Below are 15,572 nucleotides of genomic sequence, written 5' to 3'. Positions count from 1 at the left end.
GCAGTCTATAAATTCATACCAATGACTTAATGTACAAAACAGACTTCACAGCCTGAGAAAATCAAACTATGATTATCAAAAGAAAGTTAGAAAGAAGGGATAATTAAGAGTTTAGGATTAACGATACAGACTAATATCTAACAAATTAATAATCAAATAGGACCTAGTGAATAGAACAGGGAACTCTGTTGAACAGACTGTAATAATCTATACGAGGAAAAACATGGAAAAAGAATAGATACGCTTCTATGTAAAATCAAATTAAGTTCCTGTACCGCTAAAACTAACAAAACAATGGAAATCAACTTGACTCCAATAGGAAATAAAAATTAAATTACCTGAAATCCATCTAGGGAACCCCAGACAGTGGCGACCCTATGGATTAGATATGTGATATGCTATGACATTAATATGACACCACCAAATGTTTTCACCCAGTAGAACACAGAGCAGCAACCCATTCAAAGGTGCCTGACCTCATGTGAATGTCCCAAGATGAAGAGAAGAAAAAGGACCACAGGTTAATCAGGGCAACACCCTCAATTCAGATGTTGGGAATCTCCGAGGGGCAAGAGCAGACACAGGGTCTCCGGGTACGGGATCCGGACCCACGTGGATGGGGTGAGACCCACACAATCCCCGGCCCCTGCATCTGGGGTCGCACGACTCTTGGTTAGGACACCAGGTCTCTGCTGGCTGAGCCCCTAAGGCGGAAACGAGTGGGTTCCTGGAGCCTCCTGGGATGGTAGAAAGAAGCGTAGGGTCTCCTCTCCCCACACTTGTCCCAGGGAAGTCCTCCTCTCCCACCCTTCGGTTCTGTCTGATACTGTTTTTACAGCTGTCACGATAATGTTGAACACACTACCTTGGTTCCAGCGGGCTCGGTCCTTTGTTTTCCCACTGAGGTGTTGAGAAAACACACCAGGCACGGGGCTAGGAGACGAGGGGCAGGTCTGGTCTCTGCTGAGCAGGGATGGGCGACCGGAAGGCGATCACAGGGGCAACCTCACCTGCTGCCCGTTGGTTTTTTGCCTCATCCCAGTACCCTGGAATCAATTTACCAGGTGAACCTGCCTTCCTACTCAAATTGAAGGTGCTGGAAAATGGGACTAATTACCAGGTAGCCCACCTGAGGTGTCTCTATGAGCCCCAGGGCAGGTGAACCTGGCAGGAGGAAAGACTAAGAGCCCTACTGCAGCCCTGACCCCTGGGAGGACCATGGAACCCCACTCAGAGGAGGGCACGTTACCCAGAGAAGCCCACCTCAGCTCCAGACCCCAGGCCTCTGAGCACTGACATTCAGACACAGGCACGGAGCTTTCCAGGACAGAGGACAGGCCCAGTCTGCACCGAGGTCTCCACATCCTAGTGCACACAGAACATGGTCGCTGTCAATATTCCCACACTATCTCAATAGGCAAGACATGGAATCACTGTAGAAAGCACGCAGTCTTGTCTAAACATAATCAGTGCAGACGGCATTGAAAAGTCAAAGTGTTCATCATTCAGACATGTCTGACTGTTTGTGATCACATGCACTGTACCCCTCCAGCCTCCTCTGTCCATGGGATTCTCCAGGCTAGGATGCTGGAGTCGGTTGCCATTCCCTTCTCCAGGGGATCTTCCCGATCCAGAGATCAAACCCAGGTCTCCTGCACTGCATGCAGATTCTTTACCATCTCAGCCACCAGGGAAGCCCCTAGACAAGACTTAGGGAGGTCTAAATCCACCATGTAGACAGAACGTGGTCAGGTTTAAACTAGCATAAGGTTGCTCTCCCTGGAGGCACAGGTCACACACATGCAGGGTCTCTCATCATTGGACAGGGGCCTCACCCTCATGTGGGAACTAGTGAGAGAGAGCAACAGGCAGGAAGGCCAGGGGTCTCCAAACGGAGGAAATAGGCTGCAAGGGTCAGACATTTTATCTCTCTTAAGCGGCAGGAAAAAAACAAACTAGCGATATTTTTTACCTTCTCTATACAAATTTAAGAGAGGTTTCTCTTAAAATACTGTGTTGCCATGACACCTGGTTTCAGCTGAAGTTAACTATTCTCAAACTCGGAGTTAACCAATGCATTTTTCTTATGGAAATGTTTGTCTTAAGCTATGTTACTGTACTGTGCATTTACCCCAAACGCTGTCTTTCGCCTAAGGCTCAGAACCTACTTGGCAAACCAGTATGTTATACTCAGACATTGTTCCCCTAATCTATGTAAATGAAACTATTTGCATGATCTGCCTTTCTGCAAAATTCAAGTCAATCGTTTTATGGCCCGGAATGTCCGGTGCCCAGATTATTCGAAAATACATCTTATGGATGAGGGGTCTGGTGTCACTCTGAGTTGAAGACATTCCTTTCTGACATTAACAAACTGCTAGTGACTATATAACATCCAGCTGAAGACTAGCAGGGAGGTACTCTTTCTGCCCCCTTCTGATGCCTATGTCAGCTTTCTCTATCTCCTTTATACTTTAATAAAACTTGATCACACCAAAGCTCTGAGCGATCCAGCCTCGTCTCTGGCCCAGGATTGAATTCTTCTCCTCCGGAGGCCAAGAATCCCGGCCGTTTCTCTGTGGCTCAGCAACAACCTTTCATCTTGGGGGCTCGTCCGGGATTCTTCACGACAAGGTAAGGATGCTTGGAGCTCTAGTTCTTTGTTCTCCTAGCGAACACGTTTTCTGCTGTACTTTACTAACTCTACGGCGTGCTTGTGTGAATCTGCGTGAAACAAGGGAGGAGCCCTGCTCTGCGGTTCCGCGGTGACCTCATATGGCTTATGGCAGAAACCTGTCGGGGGTTTATACCGACCTGCCAATGCCAAGAGGCACCCAGTGTCTCCTTTGGGGACCGAGCAGAAATGGGCAAAGCGTGTGGACCGAACTCTCCTTTCTCAGTCAAACTTTTCGGTCTCTTTGACCATTTCATAGCTCCTTGGGAATTAGAAGTACTAACCTATCTGTCGGGTCATAGACTTTCAAGGGACTTGTGATCTATGCTGTTACTGTGTACTGTTCCTTGGGCCCCAAACTTGAGGTTGGTAGTCAGGAAGCGCCTAGCCTCGCTAGGAATCGAAAGTTTGGAAGCTAGATGGAGCTCTAGCTGCGAGAACATCTCTGAGGTTAAAAGTTACTCAGATTGGAACTGCAATGGATTTTTTTCCCTTTGGTAACACTGGCTCTTAGCGGCCCAGACGAGGCTCTTATACTGGTGTGGTGATGCTTGGAAGGAACATCTCAGTTTTATGTGCGCATTGGTCTTATTGTGGTCAGGAATATATTCAGGGTCGTGCACAGGCACTCAGGTGACAAATGTCTCCTCCAGCGGTCTTGGTCTGGGAGGCATTCTGGAAGGTTACTCTGATTGCACCCCGGGTGGCATCAGAGGCAAGCAAGGTTTTAACGGTGAGGAGCTGGACGTCAGTCAGGGATGCCATCAGGTCTACCCCTGGTGCATCCCCACCCCGTCTCGGTGGTAGAACCGGGAGGGACGAGTACGGCGCCTGCGTCGGTAAGGGACAGACTAAGTCCGACCAGAAAAAGAAAAGCTTTGGTGTCAAGTCTGTCTACACCCCCATCTAGAGCAGGGAGGGACGCCTCCGGTAGAAAGAGGGCGCTGGTCGCTTTTTTTCTCTCTTACAGATGGGAGCTAACAATTCCAGCCTCACTCCTTTGAACTGTATCCTGAAAAACTAGGATAGATTTGATCCCCAGGGCTTAAAGAAGACACACCTGGTCTTCCTATGTGATACTGCATGGCCGCGGTACCCACTGGAGAATGGCGAACGGTGGCAGGTTGGAGGGTCTCTTAAGCATAATACTGTTCTACAATTAGATCGGTTCTGTAAAAAAACAAGAGAAATGGGTAGAAGTAGCATATGTGTTGCCCTTTTTCTCTCTGCGAAATATGCCAGACTTGTGTCCTAAGGGTGTAGGTTTGGGTGTGACACCTTCAGCTCCCTCCTGTCCTCCTACTTTGCCCCCATACCCGGGGCTCCCAACTGAAAACCAGAACACCCCCCCCCCCAAGAAGGGCTGCCTTGGTCTCAGTGGAAACCCAAACTGAGATTCAAACTGCCCATGTAGAGGTCGAACCAACACCTGTCTCAGTACGACCTCAGACTACTTTGGTTTCAGTAGAAACTCAGACCATCGAAGTAAGATGGGATGGAAGACAGGAGACAAGGAGAGAAAGAAAATCAGGTTTCTCCAATCTATCCCTGGGATCTTCTGCGCAGAGCAGCCAGAGAGACTGAGGAACAGCGGCACAAGCTGTTGCCTCTTCATGAAGCACCCACCGGGAGAAATAATCAGTCTATGAGAGTGAATAAGCCTTTTTCTTATGAAGAAATACAAAGAATTAAGGAGGATCTGGGAGACTATTTAGAGGACCCAGAAAAATATATTAGAGCTTTTAAAGGTGTTACTTTGCTTTATGACCTTACTTGGAAGGATGTGATGTATATCTTGGGACACACGCTGACTCCCGACTCAAAGAGTCGAGTCTTGGAAAAAGCAGTTGCTTATGGAGATAAATGGCTTGGTAATGAATCAGTAGGGAAGAAGAAGGACGAAACAGCTGCTCTCCCCACTGAGAATCAGGCTGTCCCAACTATAGAACCAGATTGGGACTACAACACAGCTAAAGGAAGATGGGATCAGAGTCATTTTGTCAGATGCATTCTTGAAGGACTCAGGCAGGCGCGTGCTAAGCCTTTAAACTATGGCAAATCGGCAAACATAAAACAGGAGGAAAAGGAAGCTCCTGGTCAGTTCCTAGATAGACTGAGAGAAGCCCTTCACAGATTCACTGAGATTGATCCCGAAAGTGAGGAGGGAAAAGCGATCTTAAAAGATAGATTTCTCATTTGGTCAGCTCCAGATATCCACCATAAGCTATTAAAACGGGCATATGGACCCAACCAGTCTTTAGATAATCTGTTACAACTGGCTCAGACAGTCTATTATGGTAGGGAATATGAAGAAAAGAAAGAAAGGCAGAAAAAGACAAAGAAAAAGGCGGAAGCCTTCGCAATGGCTGTAAGAACTGTTCTTAAATAGCCTGAGAAAAATGCCCAGAGGGACCCAGGTGAAAAGGGATGGGTTTGCTCTTACTGTGGAAAGGAGAGGCACCTCAAGCGGGATTGCCCTCAGGCATTTAAGCCGCCCCCGGCTCCAGGTCCGGTCTGCAAAGGACCACACTGGAGGAGAGACTGCCCGCAGAGGCGTAGGTTTCAGGGGTCTGACTCTCAAGACAATCAGGACTGAAGGTGCCCGGGGGTCCCCACACAAGCTCCCGTCCTAATTACACCTCAGGAACCCTGGGTGTTAATAACTGTGAGAGGCCAATCCGTCAATTTCCTTTTAGATACTGGGGCAACTTACTCCGTGCTTACTGAAGCCCCTGGCCCACTTTCTTCCCGATCCGCTTCCATAATGGGACTGTCTGGACGAGCCAAAACGTATTACTTCTGTGTTTCTGTCAGTTGTGACTGGGATTCGGTGCTATTTTCACACGAGTTTCTGATCGTGCCAGAATCGCCCTCACCCCTTTTGGGGAGAGAGATACTGAGTAAGGGCCATGCCTCTGTTTTCATGAATGTGGAGCCCTCCCTTTCTCTCCCTTTAATTGAACAAAATGTAAACCCTAGAGTATGGGCTGATGGAAAATCGGTGGGTCGAGCACAAAATGCTATTCCTGTAGTTGGTAAGCTCAAAGACCGGCACTTATTCCCACATAAGAAGCAGTATCCACTAAAACCTGAGGTTAAGGAAGGGTTAAGACCCATCATTGAAAATTTAAAGGAGCAGGGACTATTAATTCCCTGTAACAGTCCATGCAACACTCCTATTTTGGGTATAAAGAAATCAAATGGCAACTAGAGACTAGTTCAAGACTTAGGAATAATAAATGAGGCTGTAGTTCCTTTACATCCTGTGGTGCCTAATCCTTATACTCTATTGTCTGAAATTCCTGAACGAGCCAAATATTTCTCAGTAATGGATGTAAAAGATGCCTTCTATTCAGTGCCTTTGGCGGAGGAAAGTCAATTTCTATTTGCCTTTGAAGACCCTACGCAGCCAGCGTCTCAGTTAACCTGGACAGTTTTGCCCCAGGGATTTCGTGACAGTCCTCACTTATTTGGACAAAGTTTGTCCCGGGATCTACAACACTTTAATAGTTCTGGAGCGGTGGTGTTACAATATGTAGATGATATTTTGCTCTGTGCTGAGACAGAGGAAGCTTGTTCACAAGCCTCAGAAGATGTCTCAAACTTTCTGGCAGGCTGCGGTTACAAGGCATCAAGAGAAAAGGCTCAGCTTTGTCAACAATCTGTTAGATATCTGGTCCTAATCATATCAGAAGGGACTAGGGCCATAGGCCCCGAGAGAATTAAACCTATACTAAATCATCCCCTACCTATGACTTTAAGACAACTGAGAGGATTTTTGGAAATCACAGGCTACTGTCGCATTTGGATTCCGGGTTATGGGGAACTTGCCCGGCCTTTATATAAACTTATCGCTGAAACTCAGCAGGCCCAAACCGACAAACTGGTTTGGGCTCCAGATACTCAAAAGGCTTTTAAGGTTCTACAGGCGGCTCTCCTGCAAGCTCCCGCTCTGAGCTTGCCCACAGGGTCAGAATTTCATTTGTTTGTCACTAAAAGAAAAGGTATGGCCTTGGGAGTTTTAACACAACCCCGAGGACCTCACCAGCAACCTATTGCTTATCTAAGCCGACAATTAGATGTAATTTCACGTGGGTGGCCCCACTGCCTAAGAGTAATTGGAGCAGCGGCTTTATTAGCACCAGAAGCTTTAAAAATAATTAATGGATGAAGCCTTACTGTACTGACTTCTCATGATGTGAGTGGAATCTTAAATTCTAAGGTTAATATCTGGATGACAGACAGTAGGCTTCTTAAATATCAGTCATTGTTGTTAGAAGGACCAGTAACTAACCTTAAGGTTTGTGGAAATTTAAATCCTGCCACTTTCCTTCCTGAGAAGGAAAATGAAACACCAGATCATGATTGTTCCCAATTTCTAACTTTAAACTATGCAGCTCGGGAAGATCTAATGGATACCCCATTAGACAATCCTGACATGGAAATATTTAGAGATGGCAGTTCTTTTGTTCGAGATGGAAAGCATAAAGCAGGTTATGCAGTGGTGATGGCTGAACAGGTTTTAAAAACAAAATCTCTCCCCCAGGGAACTAGTGCTCAGTTAGCGGAGTTTGTGTCTCTGACCCGAGCTCTAGAGTTAAACAAAGGGCAGCGAGTAAATATCTACACTGATTCTAAGTATGCTTATTTGACTTTACATGCTTGTGCTGCCATGTAAAAAGAAAGACAGTTTAACACAGGAACAGGAGAACCTATTAAGCATTTCAGAGAGATCGAGAGACTTTTAACTGCTATATATTGTCCTAAGGAAGTAGCTGTTATGCATTGCAAAAGACACAACAGGGATGGGAGTAAAATAGCCGAAGGTAATCAGCTGGCTGACGCCAGAAAAGCAGCGCTTTACCAATCCCCTTCACTACAGACGCCTTTGATCTGGACAGGTCCTGTGGAGCAGGAAAAACCACAATATACTGAGGAAGAATTAGAAAGATGAGAAAAGAGGAGCAAAGATTACTGATAAAGGATGGTTACAGTCTGAAGATGAACGATTAGTAATTCCTGAAAATGCTCAATGGAAAATCCTTAAGGGTTTACACCAGAGTTTTCATTTGGGTGCAGAGAGTACTTACCAGATGGCTTCTCATTTGTTTGAAGGTAAAAATGTAATAAAAACTTGAAAGAACATTATCAAAAGGTGTGAGGTTTGTCAAAAAAAATAACACAAAGACTAAAAAGCTGGCAAAATCTGGATTACAACGAAGTGGAAAGTATCCTGGAGAGGACTGGGAAATTGATTTTACTCATATGCCAAAAGCTAATGGATATTCTTGCTTACAAATTTGGGTGGATACTTTTACTGAATGGATTGAGGCTTTTCCCTGTCGTAGTGAACAGGCTAAGGAGGTTATAAAGATTTTAATCCATAGAATTATCCCCAGGTTTGGGCTGCCACGGAGCCTTCAGAGTGACAATGGCTCCGCCTTTAAAGCTGCCGTAACTCAGGGGGTGTCTAAAGCTCTAGGAATAGAATATCACTTACACTGTTCCTGGAGACCCCAATCCTCAAGAAAGGTTAAAAAAGCTAATGACATTATCAAAAGACACCTGCGCAAATTAACTCACGAGGCAAATTAACTCACGAGACGCAGGACAATTGGATTAAAGTCCTACCCATAGCTTTAATGAGGACTCGAATTGCCCCCCAAAAGGAGGGACTGTCCCCCTTTAAATGTATTTATAGAAGGCCTTTCTTATGCACAGACGTTGTTATAGACCCTGAAGCCTTGGAATTAACTAATTATGTAACTCAGCTCTCAGCTTTTCAACAGGCATTAACAGAACTCCGGGAGAGGACTCCTGACCCAGCCTCTGAGTCAAGCAAGCCTCTATTTGAGCCAGGAACTGAGATCCTCATACAAACATTGGGTCTGGTGGTCAATCCCTTGAGCCCCTCTGGGAAGGTCCTTGCCAAGTTATTCTTTCTTCTCCCACAGCTGTCAAAGTGCCAGGAATTGATTCGTGGGTACATCACACTCGAGTTAAGAGGTGGCACCCTGACCAGAACTAAGTGGCTTCATTTTATGTCTTGACTTTCTATGCTCTGACTTTGTACCTTTCAGATGGGCCTGATCATCTATGTGAGCCTACTTCTGCTGACTCCAAAGGTCCTGAGTCTGCCGTTTGACCCTCAAGATAATGCCTTCCTGTCCTGGGCTCACTCCTACGCTGCCTTTCATAATGGGTCTAACTGCTGGGTCTGCGGAGCACTCCCCTCTTCATCAGTGGAAGGCTTCCCGTGGTGGACATCTCCACTTCAAGGAAAAGACTTTCTGCAAGTCTGCGAATACCTTCGACAACAATCCTATGTGACGCCTCTTCTTAAGCTAATGACATCTAACAACCCTAAAATGCACTGGTGCAACACTTTGTACCTTAACTATGGACATAACGTGACTTTTAATTTTGATTATACATTGTCTCGGTTTAATGACTCTTTTGCCACACATAAGGCAAATAGGTCTAGATCTAATGGCTTTTTACCTGATGTTTATCAAATATGGGATGAGGTTATATGGCTAACTCCTGAAAAAGGACGTCTAATATCTACTGCCCCTATATGCTGGGAACAAATACAGCCATCCCCAGAAGTTAGTCAACAACTTAATTATAATGATTGGAAACACTTGGGACTTTTGCCTCAGGAAATATGCAATGTAATCATTCCTGTGTTTTCCAACCCCAATTCAGGTCCTCCCTTTGTCTGGCCAGGCACTGATTGGGACTGGATATCTCAGTCACGCTGGCTTGCTCCAAACGGGACTTATTGGATATGTGGCTCTTACCTATGGGCATGGCTTCCCCCTGGTTGGACAGGGAGATGCACCCTAGGTCTCGCCTTTACTCACGGCTCTATCTTTTCAGAGCTTCCAAAAAAACCTGCTAATTTACCCCACCTTAAAACTCGGTGGGCAAGGTCTATATTTCACTGGTATGATTATTTGGCTGCAATGTTTGTTCCCTCTTTGGGAACTACAGACGTTATGCTACGAGTAGGTGCTTTGACTAATTTTACTCAACAGGCATTGCAAGATTCTCAAAAAGCTATTTCAGCTCTTAATGCTGAACAAGCACAAATTAGAAAGGTGGTTTTACAAAACAGATTGGCTTTAGATATTCGGAGAGCTGCGCAACGAAGAACTTGTGCCATTATTCATACCCAGTGCTGTACATATATACCTGATATGAGCACCAACGTTACTCATTTTACTAAACACATGAACAAGATGATTGGGGCCATGGATACTCCTGAAGCCTCAATTGCCTCACTTTGGGAGACGTTAACTAGTTCCCCATGGTGGAAAACTTTTAATTACAATAAAACAGTTGGTGATTTTGTTTTTGCTGTTTACTCCCTGCACCTGTAACTGTGTAACTGGATTTGTTTCTAGGCACATGAGAGCTTTTAAGTTACAGATGGTGATGGTGGCTCAAATGCCTGCTACTTCTGCAGCTTCCTCCAACTACTATTTGGGGCCCCTGGATCAGACACCCTCAATATGAGAGTTAGGAGAATATGTTGCCTCAGTAATTTAGGGACAACGCCCCTTGTCAGCTTGGGAGCAGTTATGGAACAAAAACGACGTCCCTTTTCCCTAGGCAACATAATTCTCCTAAAAGAAAAGGGGGGAATGAGAGAGGGCAACAGGCAGGAAGGCCAGGGGTCTCCAAACGGAGGAAATAGGCTGCAAGTGTCAGGCATTTTATCTCTCTTAAGCGGCAGGAAAAAAACAAACTAGCGATATTTTTCCCCTTCTCTATACAAATTTAAAAGAGGTTTTTCTTAAAATACTGTGTTGCCATGACACCTGGTTTCACCTGAAGTTAACTTCGCAAACTTTGAGTTAACCAATGCATTTTTCTTATGGAAATGTTTGTCTTAAGCTATGTTAATGTACTGTGCATTTACCCCAAACGCTGTCTTTCGCCTAAGGCTCAGAACCTACTTGGCAAACCAGTTTGTTATACTCAGACATTGTTCCCCTAATCTGTGTAAATGAAACTATTTGCATGATCTGCCTTTCTGCAAAATTCAAGTCAATCGTTTTATGGCCCGGAATGTCCGGTGCCCAGATTATTCGAAAATACATCTTATGGATGAGGGGTCTGGTGCCATTGTGAGTTTAAGACATTCCTTTCTGACATTAACAAACTGCTAGTGACTATATAACATCCAGCTGAAGACTAGCAGGGAGGTACTCTTTCTGCCCCCTTCTTATGCCTATGTCAGAAGCTTTCTGTATCTCCTTTATACTTTAATAAAACTTGATCACACCAAAGCTCTGAGCGATCCAGCCTCGTCTCTGGCCCAGGATTGAATTCTTCTCCTCCAGAGGCCAAGAATCCCGGCCGTTTTTCTGTAGCTCAGCAACAACCTTTCAGTTTCTTTTCCTGATCATCGCTTTGTCCACTAATGTTGAGTGCCTCCACACAAAAGTTTAAGTTCAGCATGAACTCCCTCCCCCCATTTTTTCTTGGTTTATTTAGATTCTCTTATATACTTACTAGATGTTAACCAAATCTGTATTAGTACCAGTTACAGTTGTAGTGGTACATTTACCTTGAAGTTTTATTACAAGCAAATATGTATTTTATTAGAATATTGATTTATTATGTGTCTTCTTCATATAGTTTTGAAAAACTACATGCTCATTATTCAAGTTTTTAATAATCTGTGCCTATTTTCTACTGAGATTCTAATGAGTCCATGTATAATGATAGAACTAGAGAACAATCATAAAGTATGTTGGTATAGTTATTGAAGAAATTATATTTTAAAAATGACAGTAACTAAACTGTTTGCTATTGGTAACAATTAATTTCTCTCAGTGATGTTGTACTTTTGAAAGTCCAAATGCTTTTCCATATAGTCTATAAACAGAGAAGACAAATTAGCTAACACCTCAATCATAGATTTACAGAATGTCTAACGATCGGATTTAACTAGTTTCACTTAGAGTCTTGTAGTTCAGTTATAAACATTCCTGTTTTTCTGTCAGTAAAGAGAATTTCCTAGTTCTCTTGGGGGAAGACTATTGTATTCAATATTTTCCTATGCTTTTGATTTTCAAGAGAAGAGAAATCTTAAGACACTTGTTTTCAAATGTCTGGTACTGTGCCTAATGAATATTTTTCTAATTAATGTTATCATTAGTAAAATGTACATTCTGTTTACTTCCAGCACTGATTTAAAGTGACTTATGGCCCCTCCCCTGGCACGCCTGCCCCGGAGCGCCCGCGCTCGGGGGCTCTATATAGGGCGCGCGCTCGCGGGCCGCTGAGTTCCACCAGTCCGCGAGCTGCTGTCGGCTCCGCGCGGAGGGGCGGGCCTTGCACCCGGGGGCGCGGAGGAGCGCTCTAGCTTCACTCTTCTTTCCCCCCAACTCCGCACTCACGGGCACCCTCAAACCAGTCCACGCTGCTGCCCCTGCTCCCTCCTTTCTCGCCCCCCAGCAAACTTTCGGTGCCTCCGTCGCCCTTCGCCCGTTACTCGTCGTGTCTCGGGCCCGGCCGCGCCGCCCCGAGGGCTCCTCCGGATCTCCCAGTCTACAGCTCCGACCATTAGAGGATCCAGAAACATGTCGACCACACTTCTGTCCGCCTTCTACGATATCGACTTCTTGTGCAAGACGGAGAAATCCCTGGCCAACCTCAATCTGAACAACATGCTGGACAAGAAGGCGGTGGGGACACCCGTGGCCACCGCCCCCAGCTCGGGCTTCACGCCGGGCTTCCTCCGACGGCATTTGGCCAGCAACCTGCACGCGCTCGCCCACCCAGCGCCTAGCCCCGGCAGCTGCTCGCCCAAGTTCCCGGGCGCGGCTAACGGTAGCGCGGCGGCCGGCGGCTCGGCCTCCTACGGCACCCTCAAGGAGCCGTCGTGGGGCGGCGGCACCGCCCTGCTGAACAAGGAGAACAAATTCCGGGACCGCTCGTTCAGCGAGAACGGGGAGCGCAGCCAGCACCTCCTGCATCTGCAGCAACAGCAGAAGGGGGGCGGTGGCTCCCAGATCAATTCGACGCGCTACAAAACTGAGCTGTGCTGGCCCTTCGAGGAGAGTGGCACCTGCAAGTACGGCGAGAAGTGCCAGTTCGCGCACGGCTTCCACGAGCTGCGCAGCCTGACGCGGCACCCCAAGTACAAAACCGTGCTGTGCCGCACCTTCCACACCATCGGCTTCTGCCCCTACGGGCCGCGCTGCCACTTCATCCACAACGCTGATGAGCGGCGACCCGCGCCGTCCGGGGGCGCCTCCGGGGACTTGCGCACCTTCAGCGCCCGCGACGCGCTTCACCTAGGCTTCCCGCGGGAACCGCGGCCCAAGCTGCACCATAGCCTCAGCTTCTCGGGCTTCCCGTCGGGCCACCACCAGCCCCCTGGGGGCCTAGAGTCGCCCCTGCTTCTCGACAGCCCCACGTGGCGCACGCCGCCGCCACCCTCTTGCTCCTCGGCCTTGTCTTGCTCGTCGTCCGCTTCGTCCTGCTCCTCGGCCTCGGCAGCCTCCACGCCCTCCGGCGCCCCGACGTGCTGCGCCTCTGCTGCGGCAGCGGCCGCGGTCTCGCTGCTGTACGGCCCCGGGGGCGCCGAGGACTTGCTCGCACCCGGCGCGCCCTGCGCCACCTGCTCGTCGGCCTCGTGCGCCAACAACGCCTTCGCCTTCGGCCCGGAGCTGAGCAGCCTCATCACACCGCTCGCCATCCAGACCCACAGCTGCACCGCCGTGGCTGCTGCCGCTTACTATCGCAGCCAACAGCAGCAGCAGCAGGGCCTGGTGCCCCCCGCGCAGCCCCCGGCGCCGCCCAGCGCGCCCCTCCCTGCCAGCGCCGCCGCGCCGCCCTCACCGCCCTTCAGCTTCCAGTTGCCACGCCGCCTGTCCGAGTCGCCGGTGTTCGACGCGCCCCCTAGCCCCCCAGACTCGCTGTCGGACCGCGACAGCTACTTGAGCGGCTCCCTGAGCTCGGGCAGCCTCAGCGGCTCTGAGTCCCCCGGCCTTGACCCGGGTCGCCGCCTGCCCATCTTCAGCCGCCTCTCCATCTCCGACGACTGAGGCAAGAGGGCGCCAGTGAGGAGGAGGAAGGGAAGGCCGTTCTGGGGGTGTTGGAGGGCGCCCCTGCTTAGGGGCAGGAGGGCACAGAAGTGGGGGGGGGTGACATCGGCCTCAAGCAGACTGCAGGCTGTGCCGAGCACTTGGACTCGAACTTGAGTGCCGGGAGGGGCCCCCACCCCTCCCCTTTCGGTTCCCTCTTCATTTTTTGTTTTTTTATTATTATTATTATTTTTATTATTATTACGAAGTTTCATTCTTGTTGAGCGGGGAAAAAGCCAACGAACTTTTTGTTTTGATGAACAAAAGACTCACAACAGAGCAGTTGTGCTGCGAATAGAACAAAAAACCAAACAAACTTTTTTAGGTCTCCGATGAGTTTGGGATTTGGGGAAAAATCAACCCAGCACCAGCAGCTATCAACCACCATTCCATATCTTCACTTGAAAAGCATTAGTTACAGTCCAGATGTCGGGACTCTTATCTTGAGAAAAGTTCCTAATTGTTTGTCCCAGACCAGTGTAAACAAACCAGCCAACCACCGCCTTGCTAAACCTATAAGCTTTTAGAATCCAATATTCTGCCAAGAATATGCCTTGATAGTAGACCTCAGCTCCATAGGTGTTTGTTTTTTAACAAAGTTATATATGTCTGGGAAAAAAAACCTTGCATTCCAAAGTTTCATACTGGTTACTGGTTTCATTGTCATCACTTAGTGGATGTTTAATTTAGAACCATTTTGTCTGCTCTTTCTGGAAGCCTTGGGCAGAGCTTATGCGTAATTGTTGGGGAATAACGGCTGAATTTTCAGCTGTTTTGAGTTGATTCGCACCACTGCACCACAACTCAATATGAAAAAAAACTAATTAACTTATTTATTATCTTGTGAAAAGTATACATTGAAAATGTTGTTCATACTGTATTTATCAAGTATGATGAAAAGCAATAGATATATATTCTTTAATTATGTTAAGTTATGATTGCCATTATTAATCGGCAAAATGTGGAGTATATGTTCTTTTCACAGTAATATATGCCTTTTGTAACTTCACATGGTTATTTTATTGTAAATGAGTAAAAAAAATCTTAATTTAAGAGATTGTATGTAATGTTTATTTCATTAATTTCTTTCCTTGTTTACGTAAATTTTGAAAGATTGCATGATTTCTTTACAGAAATCTATCTTGATGCTGTGGAAGTAGTTTGAGAAATATCTTATGAGTTTTTCTTAGAATGTATAATGGTTGTAGCCCATCCAACTTTAAAAGAAAAAATGACCACGTTGCAATCTGGCTTACATGTGGCATGCTTTTCTCATTCCAACTTTATAAATTAGCAAAAGATGTTTTTTGTTTGTTTATTCCACCAGTTCTACTGTGACATACTCTGCATATAAAGACATGTAGCAATAATGGGGGGGTGGTAATCTCACAGTGCCTTTGGAAGGGCCAGAACTTGCCTTAAATTTTCCTCAACCAAATAAGTATTTTGTCTATTAGTGCTTGAGAGAATCTGAATGTAGGATGGGTTCAACTGCACAAAAGGAGAAGATTTTTACCACTTTTTTTAATATAGATATAAAGTGAAGAGGCCACCTCTTAGTGCTAAAATGGTATGTAGTACATGAATATGCCTTGTTTAATTACAGAAAATTCCAAAACTTGTACTATATTTTTCCCCGTGTGGAAAGGCAGGAATGCTTTTCTGGACAGCAGCTGAATGAGCAGTAGCTTTAGTTTGTACGTAGGTACAGTTGGAGCACTATGTATGTATTGTGGACTACTTTGACAGAAGTAGCTATTTTGAATGTAACAAGGTTAAGTCAACTTGAGTTG

The 15,572-nt window shown here is 46.6% G+C and overlaps 1 pseudogene across 1 annotated transcript; it reads left to right on the top strand.

Moving 5' to 3' along the window:
• The first annotated feature begins 11,977 nt into the window (after window positions 1–11,977).
• LOC145536021 (mRNA decay activator protein ZFP36L2 pseudogene) lies at window positions 11,978–15,081 on the top strand (annotated as a pseudogene). The gene has a single exon (XR_014075599.1). The product of XR_014075599.1 is annotated as an mRNA decay activator protein ZFP36L2 pseudogene (transcript).
• The last annotated feature ends 491 nt before the right edge of the window (window positions 15,082–15,572 follow it).

Source organism: Giraffa tippelskirchi, chromosome X (assembly GCF_054371585.1).
Source record: "Giraffa tippelskirchi isolate mGirTip1 chromosome X, T2T-mGirTip1v1.2.pri, whole genome shotgun sequence".
NCBI lineage: Eukaryota > Metazoa > Chordata > Mammalia > Artiodactyla > Giraffidae > Giraffa > Giraffa tippelskirchi.
The sequence above is the reverse complement of the archived record's forward strand: the minus strand, read 5'-3'. Positions and strand labels throughout refer to the sequence as shown.